Source organism: Muntiacus reevesi, chromosome 10 (genome assembly GCF_963930625.1).
Source record: "Muntiacus reevesi chromosome 10, mMunRee1.1, whole genome shotgun sequence".
In the NCBI taxonomy this organism is placed as follows: Eukaryota; Metazoa; Chordata; class Mammalia; order Artiodactyla; family Cervidae; genus Muntiacus; species Muntiacus reevesi.
In genome coordinates, this window is record NC_089258.1 from 14,157,405 (window position 1) to 14,173,720 (window position 16,316).

The following is a 16,316-nucleotide window of genomic DNA, read 5'->3' on the forward strand; positions in this document are numbered from 1 at the left end:
CACTGCCCTATTACACATTACGCATTGACAATACTACAAGAGAGGAGTATGAAAATCTGGAACAAAGATTAAGAGCTCTGTTTCTCCCATGCTAACTTCAAGGCTGTGAAAAAAATACACAAACCTTTAATTTCAATGCACAGAAGAATACACTAAACCTGACAGAGCTTGCTAAAATCACAGAGGAATTTTAAGTGCCCAGATCTGCCATATGTACTCATGATGGAGATTTTTTTCAAAAGCAAATATACAGTTCCATGTCTTTTTGAAAGCACATCCTAAAATTTGGATGTCTTGGGGACTACCTATCATTAAGAATTGCTGTATAGATCTGTAATATAATAATGCCCTTAGGGACCACTGGGGTGTGTACAGTTCTTTGCCCCAACATTACATGGCCCCATGTGGCTGTATTTTTTTTAATGTGACATTTATTGGCTCATGTTTTAATTAGAAAAAAAGTTAAGAAAATATGTATATCTTTCAAAAGTTAATTTTTAAAAGGTAACTTGAACACATTACAAAATATTTTAACACTGATCAATTCATTCTTGATTCATTTCTATAAAAATAGATCAAATATACTGAGGTTATTAAAGGAAGACATAACTTTATCCTCAACAGACTTTCTCAATCTCTTGATATAAAAATGATGATGATGATGATTATAGCAGCTAACACTTACACAGTGTTTACCCTATGCCAACAACAACCATTAGCTCTTTTGATGTCTCAATATCCTCAATACTGTTTTATAGATGAGGAAACATGGCAAAGAGAGATTCAATTTCTTGCCCAAGTTTACATATCTTATTCACTGAGGAACAGATCAAGCACTTATCCACATCACAAATCACTGATGACATGTCACAAAAGAAAGTGAAAGCTGAATATGAAAAGTAACTTTTGTTTTTATCTGTTAACAAAAGCAAAATTTTTCAGGGACTCAACCTAAAAATTTTGGCTTATTTTCTTAAGGATAAATTATCATTTTATTCTGAGTATTTGCATTCCTCATTTACATTCAAACTGCTTAATTCTTCTCTCAAATCTCTCTAACAACCCCATCCCATACCACATCATCGGGGTCAACAGGCTCATTCTAAAATTCTCAGTGGGTCCTTCCAACTGTCAGAGGCAATCTCTCTGTCTGCTGTTTCTATTTACACACCCCAAGTCTACCCACCCAAACTTCTGTGGGGAAACCAAAGACAATGTCTGCCTCTGCTAAAAGATAAAGGGAGAAAAATGTTTTCCACACAGTTAAAAGAATCCCTTTTGTCAAATCAATCTGATGATGCTGAATGAACTGAATACTTCCCTGAGACCACCTCACCACTGGCTATTTAATATGAAACTGCATAGTTTTCAAGATGGAAACTATTCAAATTGCCCTCAAAAAGTTAAACTAGAAGATCTGCTTTTTTATGTCTAAAAAAAAAGGCAGGAATTTTAGAGAGAAGCTATACACCTGCAGTATGCTTTTTCCTGAATAAAAATATATTTCTGTTTTCTAAAGTAAAAATTCAAGACACATACCCAAGATAAGGGATTTTACCATTGCTATACAGTAAAATCCATTTTTCCAGCTGATAAGATTTCCCTATCCTCCCAACCCCAAGTCACAATTTCTCTCAAGAGCTCTGAAATTTAATTCGCAAGTTGTACAAATTCATGTCCTGAGCTTCTGACAATCTATGTATTAAGAAGAGGGGATCTGACATGAAAGTAAAATGTTTGACACTTAACTCTAATGAATGAGATTTTTAAAACTGGTTGTTTATCTAAAAACATTCATGCTTTCTCTAAAACAAAGCCTAAAGTTTCAGCAAGGAAGAATAATTTTTAAAGTAGGGTTTATTTACAATTTCATTGCTTTTTCCAGTGGTCATGTATGGATGTGAGAGTTGGACTATAAAGAAAGCTGAGGGCCGAAGAATTGATGCTTTTGAACTGTGGTGTTGCAGAAGACTCTTGAGAGTCCCTTGGACTGCAAGGAGATCCAACCAGTCCATCCTAAAGGAGACAGTCCTGAGTGTTCACTGGAAGGACTGATATTGAAGCTGAAACTCCAACACTTTGGCCACCTGATGCGAAGAGCTGACTCATCTGAAAAGACCTTGATGCTGGGAAAGATTGAGGGCAGGAGGAGAAGGGGACGACAGAGGATGAGAAAGTTGGATAGCACCACCAACTCAATGGACATGGGTTTGGGTGGACTCAGGGAGTTGGTGATGGACAGGGAGGCCTGGCGTGCTACAGTTCATGGGGAAACAAAGAGTCGGACACGACTGAGCGACTGAACTGAACTGAACTGAACTGTCCAAGTGATTGTGTCTCTTTTATGTAAGATGATCTCTCTTTACTAAGACCATAATAAGAGATAATTAAACTTGCTATGGAACTATTTGCTCCAACAGATCTTAATAGTTATAAGTTAGACACTGATGTATTTTATTTATCTGCCTACATATTATTAATACTTGAAAACCACTTGACCATTTCAAGATTATTCCTTAATCTTAGCATGCCATGATACAAATTCTCCAGGCAAGTTGCACTCTCATACAGGTGTCTGTGCTTTTATGTTTTCTGTAAATTTCCTAGTACACATTCTCACAATAGGTAATAGTTATATCACCTAGCACCTGGATTCAGTATTTAATACTGGTGCTAACATCTTGCATTATTAAGCCAAGACATGTATTTCCTATGCTCTTCAACCTTGATTCATTTGTTAAGTATTCACATCCAGTGCTTCTATCTGATTAGCACTATAGCACTTCGTTCTTTTTCTTTTTTTCCAATCATATTTCTCTTTCATTTTTCTGCTCCTCTAAGAATTTCATTTCAATCTATAGCTTCTCCATTTATATTTCATTAATGTGAAATCAGCAGGTAATGCTCAAAATCCTTCAAGCTAGGCTTCAACACCACATAAACTGAGAACTTCCAGATGTACAGCTGGATTTAGAAAGGCAGAGAAACCAGAGATCAAATTGCCAACATCCACTAGATCACAGTAAAAGCAAGAGAATTCCAGAAAAACACCTACTTCTGTTTCATTGACTATGGTAAAGCCTTTACTGTGTGGATCATAACAAACTGTGGAAAATTCTTAACGAGATGGGAATACCAGATCACCTTACCTGTCTACTCAGACATCTATAGGCAGGTCAAGAAGTAACAGAACCAAACATGAAACAACAGACTGGTTCAAAACTGGGAAAGGAGTTCATCAAGGCTATATGTTGTCACCCTGTTTATTTAACTATATGAAGAGTATATACAACATGTAAAATGCTGGGCTGGATGACTCACAAGCTGGAATCAAGACTGCCAGGAGAAATACCAACAACCTTAGATATGCATATGATACCACTCTAATGGCAGAAAGTGAAGAAGAATTAAAGAGTGTCTTGAAGAAGGTGAAAGAAGAAGAGTGAAAAAGCTTGTTTAAAACTCAACATTCAAAAAACTAAGATCATGGCATCCGGTCCCATCACTTCATGGCAATAGATGGGGAAATAATGGAAATAGTGATGGATTTTCTTTTCTTGGACTCCAAATCACTGCGGATGGTGACTGCAGCCATGAAATTAAAAGATGCTTTCTCCTTGGAAGAAAAGCTAAGACAAACCTAAACAGATTATTAAAAACCAGAGACATCATTTTGGTGACAAAGGTTCATATAGTCAAAGCTATGGTTTTTCCAGTAGTTTTGTACAGTTGTGAGAGTTGGACCATAATGAAGGCTGAGTGCTGAAGAATTGATGCTTTCAAACTGTGGTACTGGAGAAGACTCTTGAGAGTCCCTTGGACTGCAAGATCAAACCAGTCCATCCTAAAGGAAATCAGTCCTGAATATTCATTGGAAGGACCTGATGCTGAAGCTAACGCATCAATACTGTGGCCATCTGGTGTGTAGAGCCAACTCATTGATAAAGACCCAGGTACTGGAAAAGATTGAGGGCATGAGAAGAAGAGGACGACAGAGGATGAGATGCTTGAATGGCATCAGTGACTCAATGAACATGAGTTTGAGCAAACTGCAGGAGATGGCAAAGGACAGGAAAGCTGGTGTGCTGCAGTCTGTGGGGGTCGCAGAGTCGGATCAATTCAACAACTTAACAACAACAAAAATGCGTCTTTTACAGTTTGTCAAAGGTACCACATGGGAAGTGAAGAAACAGACAAAGGATTAATCTCAAAAATATACAAGCAACTCCTGCAGCTCAATTCCAGAAAAATAAATGACCCAATCAAAAAATGGGCCAAAGAACTAAACAGACATTTCTCCAAAGAAGACATACAGATGGCTAACAAACACATGAAAAGATGCTCCACACCACTCATCATCAGAGAAATGCAAATCAAAACCACAGTGAGGTACCATTACACGCCAGTCAGGATGGCTGCTATCCAAAAGTCTACAAGCAATAAATGCTGGAGAGGGTGTGGAGAAAAGGGAACCCTCTTACACTGTTGGTGGGAATGCAAACTAGTACAGCCATTATGGAAAACAGTGTGGAGATTTCTTAAAAAACTGGAAATAGAACTGCCATATGACCCAGCAATACCACTTCTGGGCATACACACTGAGGAATCCAGATCTGAAAGAGACACGTGCACCCCAATGTTCATCGCAGTCTTTGTTTTTTAAATTTTCTGAACCTTTAAAAACTCCGAAGAGCTAAATGCTCAGAAGTATAGATTTCCTACATACAGCACTATCTCCTTCCACTGAAGTATATATAAATTAACAGGTACAGTTATCACACAATCACTGAGTGTTTGCATTTCCACTGGTTATAGTCAGTCAGTCAGTTCAGTCGCTCAGTCGTCTCCGACTCTTTGCGACCCCATGAATCGCAGCATGCCAAGCCTCCCTGTTCATCATCAACTCTCGGAGTTTACTCAAACTCATGTCCATCAAGTCGGTGATGCCATCCAGCCATCTCATCCTCTGTCATCCCCTTCTCCACCTGCCCCCAATCACTCCCAGCATCAGGATCTTTTCAGATGAGTCAGCTCTTCGCATTTGGTGGCCAAATTTGGAGTTTCAGCTTCAGCATCAGTCCTCCCAATGAACAGCCAGGATTGATCTCCTTTAGGATGGACTGGCTGGATCTCCTTGCGGTCCAAGGGACTCTCAAGAGTCTTCTCCAACACCACAGTTCAAAAGCATCAATTTTTCGGCGCTCAGCTTTCTTCACAGTCCAACACTCACATCCATACATGACCACTGGAAAAACCATAGCCTTGACCAGACGGACCTTTGTTGGCAAAGTAATGTCTATGCCTTTTTTTTTTTTTCATTTATTTTTATTAGTTGGAGGCTAATTACTTTACAATATTGTAGTGGTTTTTGTCATACATTGACATGAATTAGCCATGGATTTACATGTATTCCCCATCCCAGTCCCCCCTCCCACCTCCCTCTCTACCCGATCCCTCTGGGTCTTCCCAGTGCACGAGGTCCGAGCACTTGTCTCATGCATCCAGCCTGGGCTGGTGATCTGTTTCACCCTAGATAATATACATGTTTCAATGCTGTTCTCTTGAAACATCCCACCCTCGCCTTCTCCCACAGAGTCCAAAAGTCTGTTCTGTACATCTGTGTCTCTTTTTCTGTTTTACGTATAGGGTTATCATTACCATCTTTCTAAATTCCATATATATGTGTTAGTATACTGTAATGGTCTTTATCTTTCTGGCTTACTTCACTCTGTATAATGGGCTCCAGTTTCATCCATCTCATTAGAACTGATTCAAATGAATTCTTTTTAATGGCTGAGTAATATTCCATGGTGTATATGTACCACAGCTTCCTTATCCATTCGTCTGCTGATGGGCATCTAGGTTGCTTCCATGTCCTGGCTATTATAAACAGTGCTGTGATGAACACTGGGGTGCACGTGTCTCTTTCAGATCTGGATTCCTCAGTGTGTATGCCCAGAAGTGGTATTGCTGGGTCATATGGCAGTTCTATTTCCAGTTTTTTAAGAAATCTCCACACTGTTTTCCATAGCGGCTGTACTAGTTTGCATTCCCACCAACAGTGTAAGAGGGTTCCCTTTTCTCCACACCCTCTCCAGCATTTATTGCTTGTAGACTTTTGGATAGCAGCCATCCTGACTGGCGTGTAATGGTACCTCATTGTGGTTTTGATTTGCATTTCTCTGATAATGAGTGATGTTGAGCATCTTTTCATGTGTTTGTTAGCCATCTGTATGTCTTCTTTGGAGAAATGTCTGTTTAGTTCTTTTGCCTATTTTTTGATTGGGTCATTTATTTTTCTGGAATTGAGCTGCAGGAGTTGCTTGTATATTTTTGAGATTAATCCTTTGTCTGTTGCTTCGTTTGCTATTATTTTCTGCCAGCCTGAGGGCTGTCTTTTCACCTTGCTTATAGTTTCCTTTGTTGTGCAAAAGCTTTTAAGTTTCATTAGGTCCCATTTGTTTATTTTTGCTTTTGAGTCTCTGCTTTTTAATATACTATCTAGGTTGGTCATAACTTTCCTTCCAAGGAGCAAGTGTCTTCTAATTTCATGGCTGCAATCACCATCTGCAGTGATTCTGGAGCCCCAAAAAACAAAGTCGGACACTGTTTCCACTGTTTCCCCATCTATTTCCCATGAAGTGATGGGACCGGATGACATGATCTTAGTTTTCTGAATGTTGAGCTTTAAGCCAACTTTTTCACTCTCCTCTTTCCCTTTCATCAAGAGGTTTTTTAGTTCCTCTTCACTTTCTGCCATAAGGGCGGTGTCATCTACATATCTGAGGTTATTGATATTTCTCCTGGCAATCTTGATTCCAGCGTGTGCTTCGTCCAGCCCAGTGTTTCTCATGATGTACTGTGCATAAAAGTTAAATAAGCAGGGTGACAATATACAACCTTGATGCACTCCTTTTCCTATTTGGAACCACTCTGTTGTTCCATGTCCAGTTCTAACTGTTGCTTCCTGACCTACATATAGGTTTCTCAAGAGGCAGGTCAGGTGGTCTGGTATTCCCATCTCTTTCAGAATTTTCCACAATTTATTGTGACCCACACAGCAAAGGCTTTGGCACAGTCAATGAAGCAGAAATAGTTGGTTTTCTGGAACTCTCTTAAAAATTACACAGTTGAACCTTGAATAAATAAACATGATTATATTATAAAAAGAGCACACCATAAAAGGGTCTGTCCTTAGTTGCTCAGTCTTATCCGACTCTTTGTGACCCCATGGAGTGTAGGCCACCAGACTCCTCTGTCCACGGGGATTTTCCAGGCAAGAATACTGGAGTGGTTTGCCATGCTCTCCTCCAGGGAATCTTCCCAACTCAAGGATCAAACCCAGGTCTCTCACACTGCAGGTGGATTCTTTACCTTCTGAGCCACCAGGGCAGCCCTCCATAAAAGGATAGTTGTCTTTTGCATTTGTACTCCACAGGGTACTACCAGGTTGGTGCAAAAGCAATTGTTTTTGCACTATTGAACTTTGGTGTTTGATATTGGAATACATTCTTAAATAAATGTGGCTATGTTATACATCATTTTAAAGCACATTTCTCACTTCGTGTTTCATTGCTACTGACTTATTACTTGATGTTTATTTTATATTTGTTTTGGACTAGGGAAATGATGTTAAGACAAAAAGCAAACTCTGGCAACTTTCTTATTTGAGTTCAAAATGGGTCATAAAACAGCAGAGAAAACTCACAACATCAACAATGCATTTGACCCAGGAACTGCTAACGAATGTACAGTTCAAGAAGTTTTGCAAAGGAGACAAAAGCTTTGAAGATAAAGAGCGTGCAGTAGCTGGCCATCAGAAGTTGACAACAACCAACTGAGAGGATCATCAAAGCAGATCATCTTACAACCACATGAGAAGTTGCTGAAGAACTCAACATTGACCACTGCTTTGGCATTTGAAGCAAACTGGGAAGGTGAAAAAGTTAGGTAAGTAAGTACCTCATGAGCTGACTGAAATCAAAATATGTCATTTTGAAGTGTCATCTTCTCTTACTCTAGGCAACAACAACAACAAACCATTTCTCAATTGGATTGTGATGTGCAACGAAAAGTGGATTTTATACAATCAGCAATGGCCAGCTCAGTGGTTGGACTGAGAAGCTCCAAAGAACTTCCCAAAGTCAAACTTGCACCAAAAAAAAAGGTCATGGTCACTGTTTGGTGGTCTGCTGCCTGTCTGGTCCACTACAGCTTTCTGAATTCAAAACCATTCTATCTGAGAAGTATGCTCAGCAAATCAGTGAGATGCACCAAAAACTGCAATGCTTGCAGCTGGCACTGGTCAACAGAAAGGACCCTTCTTCTTTACAGCAACACACAACCACATGTTATGCAAGCAATGCTTCAAAAGTTGAACATATTGGGCTAAGAAGTTTTGCCTCGTCCTCCATATTCACCTGACCTCTCACCAACTGACTACCACTTCTTCAAGCATCTTGACAACTTTCTGCAGGGAAAATGCTTCTACAACCATCAGGATGCAGAAAACACTTTCCAAAAGTTTTTCAAATCCCTAAGCACAGATGTTTATGCTACAGGAATAAACCTATTTCTCATTGGCAAAAATGTGTCGATTGTAATCATTACTATTTTGCTTAATAAAGATGTGTTTGAGCCTAGTTATAATGATTTAAAATTCGTGGTCTGAAACCACAATTACATTTGTACCAACAGAATAATAATTTTATGTGTTAATATCAATAGCTAAGGCTTCTGATCATGCTAAAATTCATAAATCACTCTTATCCACAGAATTCATATAAATTCCAATGTTCATAAATCCTCTGTTGTTCTCAAACTTTTAAAAAATTTTAATTTTAACCTTAACTGTAGCATACAAATTTCAGAACAATGTTTAGACATGCCTTAAGTTTAAGCCTGCTAAGAGAATGTTCCCAGAAAACTGGTCTTCATGTCCATCCAATCTTGCAGTAAACTTTGAAGAATATAAAAGGATTTCTGTGTGTATCAATTACTTTTCCCTGCTGAGTGGGTAAGGATGTCACTGGGTTCCAAACAATAACACTCAAGCATGAGGAGAGGTAAATGACCAAAAATGTATAAAAGTCTCTTAAGAACTAAGGGGACTTGATCCACAGATTTCCATATCTACTACCATTAAGGAAACGGAACATCTTCCAATTATATCTTCCCATCAACAATATGAACGTTAATCCACAGATCTCAGGACTCTAAATTCCAAGAACAATAAATGCCTTATTTGAGGTTCCCCAGAAGTAGTTTATCTGGAAAGTAAACTGTTAGGGAAGTGGAGAAAGAATACAGAGGGGAGAACTTCTAGGATAACCATTAAAAGAACAGATATAGATTAGGTAATTTAGAAAATAACATGAACTATGAACTGATTTTTTAAAATTATCAATCAAAAAGAATGCAAGAAAGGACAGAAAATGGAATGCAGAATAGTTACAATACAAAGAAGGAAGGAAATAAAAAGCTGATTTATCACTGATCACATCAAATGTAAATGGACTAAAATGATCTAGTTTAAAAAAGATGATCAAAATGAATTTTTAAAATCCAAACATACAGTGTTTATCAGGGTGACAATTAAAACTTCAAGAAAAGTTGAGTATAGATATAAATACTGACAAAAATAGGGTTAATGTACCTATTTCTATTAAAGAAAATAGGCTTTAGAGCAGAAATCTTTACCAGATAAAGCAGTTCACTTCATCATGACAAAAATTCAACTCACGAGAATGCTATAATAATTCTAAATTTGAATACATCAAATGATACAGTATCAACCTACATAAAGCAAAAATTGACACAACTCCCAAGAAGAAAATGGAATAATTCCATAATCAAAACAAGTGGGACATAATTAAAGCATTTATAGCTATAACTGTGTATATTTTTCAAAGATTTAAAAATTAATGTACTCATGGCTCAGATGGTAAAAGTATCAGCCTGCAATGCAGGACACCCCGGTTCGATCCTTGAGTTGGGAAGATCCCCTGGAGAAGAGAATAGCTACCCACTCTAGTATTCTTGCCTGAAGAATTCCATGGATAGAGGAACCTGACGGGCTATAGTCCATGGGATGCAAACAGTTGGACATGACTGAGTAACTAACACTTTCACTTTCACTTCAACCTTATCTCGTTCACAAAATTTCTCAAAATGGATCAGACTTTAATATAAGAGCTAAAATTACAAAACTTAGAAGAAAACATAGGAGAAAAGCTTCATATCACTGACCTCAGTAATGCTGTCTTAGATATGACAACAAAAGTACAGGTATAAAAAGAAATTGAACTTCATAAAAATCTAAAACTTTTGGGCATCAAAGAATACGATCAAGAGAGTGAAAAGACAACATAAAGAATGAAAAAATATTTGGAAATCATATTTCTAATGAGTTAAAATGGAGAATATATAAACAAGTCCTATGACTCAATAACAACAACAACAAAATTAACTTGACTAAAAAATGGGCAATGGTCTTAAACAGACATTATCCCAACAAGATATATAAATGGCTAATAAGCACATGAAAAGAGAGGAACCATTAATCATTATGGAATTGTAAATTAAAAACCACCAAAAGATATCACTTCACATACATTAATGGCTATCATCAAAACAAACAATAGAAAATAAATGCCAGTGAAACTGTAGAGAAATTGGAACCCTTGAGCATTGCTGGAATGAATATAATATGATGCAACCACTATGGAAAAGAGCATATGATGGTTCCTTTAAAAATTAACCTGAATTACCATATGACCCAGCAATTCCAGCTCAGGGTATATATCCAAAAGAACTGAAAGTAGTGAGCAGAACATTACACCAGTGTTCACAGCAGCACTGCCCATAACAGCCAAAAGGGAGAAACAACAGATGAACAGACACATAAACTGTGGGATATACATACAATGAAACTTTTATGCTATGTATACTTTTATATGTTATTTAGCTTTTATGTTAGGTACATTTTACCACAATGAAAAAAATTTTAATTAATAAGTTAGGTATCTCAAGAAGTTAGAAGGAAAAAAAAAAAGAATCCAAATAATAGCAGAAGGGAGGAAATATTAGATCACTACTCAGAAGAAACTGTTTAAAGAAAAGTTCAAGACCTAGTTATGAATCTGTTATAAATTAAATTTCCTAAATATAAAAACTTTATAGAAGAAATATGTCCTTGAGACCTTTGTCAATACTACTAAAGTAATGTAAAAGTAAAGTAAAAAATAACGAGAAGTTTTCAACGGCTCTGTCAGACTTTCATTGTTGTACCAATCAAAATCATCTGTAGTCAGGTAGAGACAAATATTATATGGTATCACTTATGTGTGGGATCTAAAAGAATAATACAAGTCAACTTATTTACAAAACAGAAACAGACTCACAGACATAGAAAACAAACCTCAAGTTACCAAAGGGGAAGGGGAGGAGGAGGGATGAAAGCAGAACGTGAAGGGGGTCAAAGAGAAGAGTGGAAAAGCTGGCTTAAAATTCAACATTCAAAAAACTAAGATCATGGCATCCAGTTCCATCACTTCGTGGCAAATAGATGGGAAAAAATGAGGAAACAGTAACAGACTTTATTTTGTTAGGCTCCAAAATCACTGTGGACAATGACTGTAGCCACAAAATTAAAAGATGCTTGCTCCTTGGAAGGAAAGCTATGACAAAGAAGACCTAGACAGAGAATTAAAAAGTAAAGATATTACAACCTTGCTGACAAAGATCCATCTAGTCAAAGCTATGGTTTTTCCAGTAGTCATGTACGGATATGAGAGTTGGACCATAAAGAAGGCTGAGCACTAAAGAACTGGTGCTTCCAAATTGTAGTGCTGGAGAAAACTCTTGAGAGTCCCTTGGACAGCAAGGAGATCAAAGAGTTAATCCAACAGGAAGTTAACCCTGAATATTCATTGGAAGGACCCTGGTTCGATTCCTGGGTCAGGAAGATCCACTGGAGAAGGGATAGACTACCCATTCCAGTACTCTTTGGCTTCCCTTGTGGCTCAGCTGGTAAAGAATCCGCCTGCAATGCAGGAGACCCGAGTTCGATCCCTGAGTTGGGAAGATCCCCTGGAAGAGGGAAAGGTTACCCACTCCAGTATTCTGGCCTGGAGAATGCCATGGACTGTATAGTCCATGGGGTCGCAAAGAGTCAGACACAACTGAGCAACTTTCAGTTCACTAGTCATTGGAAGGACTGATGCTGAAATTGAAGCTCCAATACTCTGGCCACCTGATGCAAAGAGCCGACTCATTGGAAAAGACCCTGTTGCTGGGAAAGACTGAAGGCAAAAGGAGAAGAGGGCGACAGAAGACGAGATGGTTAGATGGTATCACCGACTCAAAAGACATGAATTTCAGCAAACTTCAGGAAACAGTGAAAGACAGAGAAGCTTATCAAACTGCAGTCCACAGGGTTGCAAAGAGTGGGACAGACTTAGTGACTGAAGAACAACAACAACAATATGGAATTAATAGGTGTGCATCACTATATGTAAAATAGATAAATAACAAGGACTTACTGTATAGCACATGGAACTATATTCAGTATCCTGTGATAACCCAAAATGAAAAAGAATTTGAACCTGTACACTGAAAACACAATGTTGCAAATCAACTATAATGTTAAAAAATCATTTGTAAAGATAGTGACAGAAAAGATAATAACAAGTGCTAATGAGTTGTGGAGAAATTGGAACCCTCATATGTTGCTGATGAGAATATAAAGTGGTGCAGCAAGCTGTGGAAAACAGTCTGGCAGCTTCTCAAAAAGTTAAACATAGACATATCATATGACCTAGAAGTTCTAGTCCTGGGGATAGGCCCAAAAAAATAAAAAACAGGTATTCGAAGAAAAACTTGTATACATGTTCAAATGTTCAAATAAGCATTATTCATAATAATCAAAAAGTGGAAGCAACCCAAATATCCACCAACTGATGAATGGGATAAAATGGGATAAAAATATGGAATTATTTAACCATAAAATGGAATGAAATATTGATCCATACAATTATCAACCCTGAAAACATTATAGTAACTGAAAGGAGAAAGACACAAAAAGCCACATATTGTAAGATTCCATATACAAAATGCCCATCACTACTCTTGCCATCCAGTTACCTCCTAGATGAAAGGTACAAAAGAGCAGGTAATGAACTTTCAGCAAGGTCCTTCCGACTTTGTGATGGCCATGAGCAGGTGTATAAGGGAAAGAAACAAGTGGTGGGAAAAAACACAGGGGGGCAGTTTTAATCCATAATGTGAAAAATTCAAAGCAGAAAAACAAAGAAAGTGGTAGATGCTTTCTTTTTAAAAAAAAAAAAAATTAAGGTATAATTAATTTATAATATTATAAAAATTTCAGGCGTACAACATAGTGATTCAACAATTTCTAAAGGTTATACTCCATTTATAGAAATCATAAAATGTTGGCTATATTCCCTTGCTGTGTATCTTTTTTGGTTAATTTATTTTACACAGTAGTTTTACCTCTTAATCCCCTGCCCCTTAAAGAAAACTTAATAACTATTTTTTCCCTTTCTACATTTTTATAAATTTATTTTACATGGAACTAATGAGAAATTTACTGCTCAGGCATTCTTCAATTCATTAATGCATCACAAGTGACTGAATATGGCAGTTAGCAACTTCTATATCAGACTACTTCCCTGGAGTTCTGAAAATCATACACAACTGATTCATAATCTCCTTACCACTTGTTTTTGTCTCTGTCATCTTGTGGAGCACATTTCTAGTCTATAACATCTTCACCTTCTAGAACTCAAGAAGAAACTTGTCCCTAGCACTAGGACTGGTTTATGCTTCACATTAACTTTGTGTTACACAAAGAAAATCAGATCTTAAAATTGCAGACCTTTAAAAGGAAAAAAGGATCTTCTAATCACCTTCTGCATGTTAATTATAAATAGTTTAGTGACTATTCATTTAGCTTTTGTTTTATATATGTGCTGTTTTTCAGTTGCCCAGTCGCGTCCAAGGCTTTGAGACCCCATGGATTGCAGCATGCCAAGGCCTCCTGGTCCCTCACCATCTCCCGAAGTTTACCCAAGTTCATGTCCATTGCATCAGTGATGTCATCCAGTCATCTCATCCTCTGACACTCTCTTCTGCTGTCAATCTACCCCAGCATCAGAGACTTTTCCAATGAGTTGGCTGTTCACATAAGATGACCAAAATATTGGAGCTTCAGCTTCAGCATCAGTCCTTCCAATGAGTATTCAGGGTTGATTTCCTTTAGTTTCCTTGCTGTCCAAGGGACTCTCAGGAGTCTTCTCCAGCACCACAGTTTGAAGGCATTATTTCTTCGGTGCTCTGCCTTCTTTACAGCTCTCAGAACTGTATGTAACCACTGGGAAGACCACTAACCTTGACTATATGGACCTTTGTCAGCAGCGTAATGACTCTGCTTTTCAACACACTCTCTAGGTTTGTCACAGTTTTCCTGCCAAGAAGCAATTGTCTTCTGATTTCAAGGCTGCAGTCACCATCCACAGTGATTTTGGAGCCCAAGAAGAGGAAATCTGTCACTACTTCCACTTTTTTCCCTTCTATTTGCCATGAAGTAATGGGACCAGATGCCATGATCTTCACGTTTTGAACTTTGAGTTTTAAGCCAGCTTTTTCACTCTCCTCTTTCACCTTCATCAAGAGGCTCTTTAGTTCCTCTTCACTTTCTGCCATTAGAGTGGTATCATCTGCATATTTGAGGTTGTTGATGTTTCTCCTGCGTATCTTGGTTCACGTAATGCGGATGTAATGTTCACGTAATGCAAGACTTTAAGCATGACCTTACTAGCATGGGAGATCAGTGCAACTGTCCAATGGTTTGGACATTCCTTAGTACTACCCTTCTTGGGAAATCGGATGAGGATTGACCTTTTCCAGTCCTGTGGCCACTTCTGGGTCTTCCAGATTTGCTGATATACTGAGTGCAACATGTTGATAGCATCATCATCCTTGGAATAGTAGAGCTATTCCAATAGCTCTACTGGAATTCCATCAGATGGATGAGAAAACCCACTTAACTTTACACTCCAGAATGTCTCGCTCTGGGTGATTGACCACATGCTTGTACTTATCCAGTTCATCAAAATCTTTTTTGTGCAGTTCTTCCATGTACTCTTCCCATCTCTTCTTGATCTCTCCAGCATCTACTAAGTTTCTATCATTTCTATCCTTTAATGTGCCCATCTTTGGGCGAAATGTTTCCTTGATATTTCCATATGTTTCTATACATAGTATAACAAAAGTATAATTTTTTATCCCCCCCTCCAAAATTATGGACCTTTACTCACACTAAAGTTTATTTTATTAATAGAAATTGACTAGTGCCTTCAATACTTGATGTTTCATATTTTACATCTATGACCCTGGTTTTCTACAAAAAATTTCCACAAAGAACAACAGACTTCTCCTTCCTATCTTCAGTGCACACAATTACCTATTCAACCTCTACAATTTCTCATTCACCTGAGCAAATTTCACACTGGCTGGAGTACTCAATGAAAAAGGTTCACTAACTTGATGACTACTATGGACTCATTCACATTTTAGTTCATAATCACAATTTAATTAGATATCCTAATCTTTAATTTATTCAAAACTTCACTGTTCACACCAAAAATCAACATGTTCTTAGCTCTTAATATTGTCTCTTCTCTTTCTTCAACAGAACTAGTAGTCTGTTTTATTTATAATGCATTTTAAAATGTTTTATTACTTCATAAAAACTGTTGTGTAAGCGCTGATGCTGAGCAGACAGTAAACTCACTCTGAGGCAGACTCTGAGGCGTGAGTTAAGCTTACTCACTAGATCAATGCTTCAGGCTCACAAACTTGCCTCATAGTATCTATTACTCAAATATGAGTCTCAGCAAAACTACAACTTACAGCATGTTATAGATTTTTAAAATCAACTGCAAATATTCAGAACTGTACATGTTAAATCTGAAAATATCAAGTCTACTGTATGTTATATTGAAAACCCACTATATCACACTCCAATGTAAAATGATGTAAGGATCATGATATAGACACACTGATCTAATGTAACAGGAGGATTCATTGCCTGGAAAATAGAAAAGAGACAGAGGGCCCAAGAGTCATGTCTTTTGAATGACAAAGAAGATTTTTGATAAAGTGAAGAAACATATTTGAAAAGAAATGGTCTCTTTTTATCACTGCTCCTTCCGATTCCACATCAGATTCCTATATATTCAAGTATTTTTTCTTAACAAATTCAAAGGCAACTTGTTTGGATTGCCCAATAGGGT

At 37.6% G+C, this 16,316-nt stretch overlaps 1 protein-coding gene across 5 annotated transcripts in view; it reads right to left on the minus strand.

The window, feature by feature from the left end:
- FANCC (FA complementation group C) overlaps window positions 1–16,316 on the minus strand; it is a 308,295-nt gene that overhangs the window by 233,212 nt on the left and 58,767 nt on the right. The gene's annotated exons all lie outside the window — the stretch shown is intronic.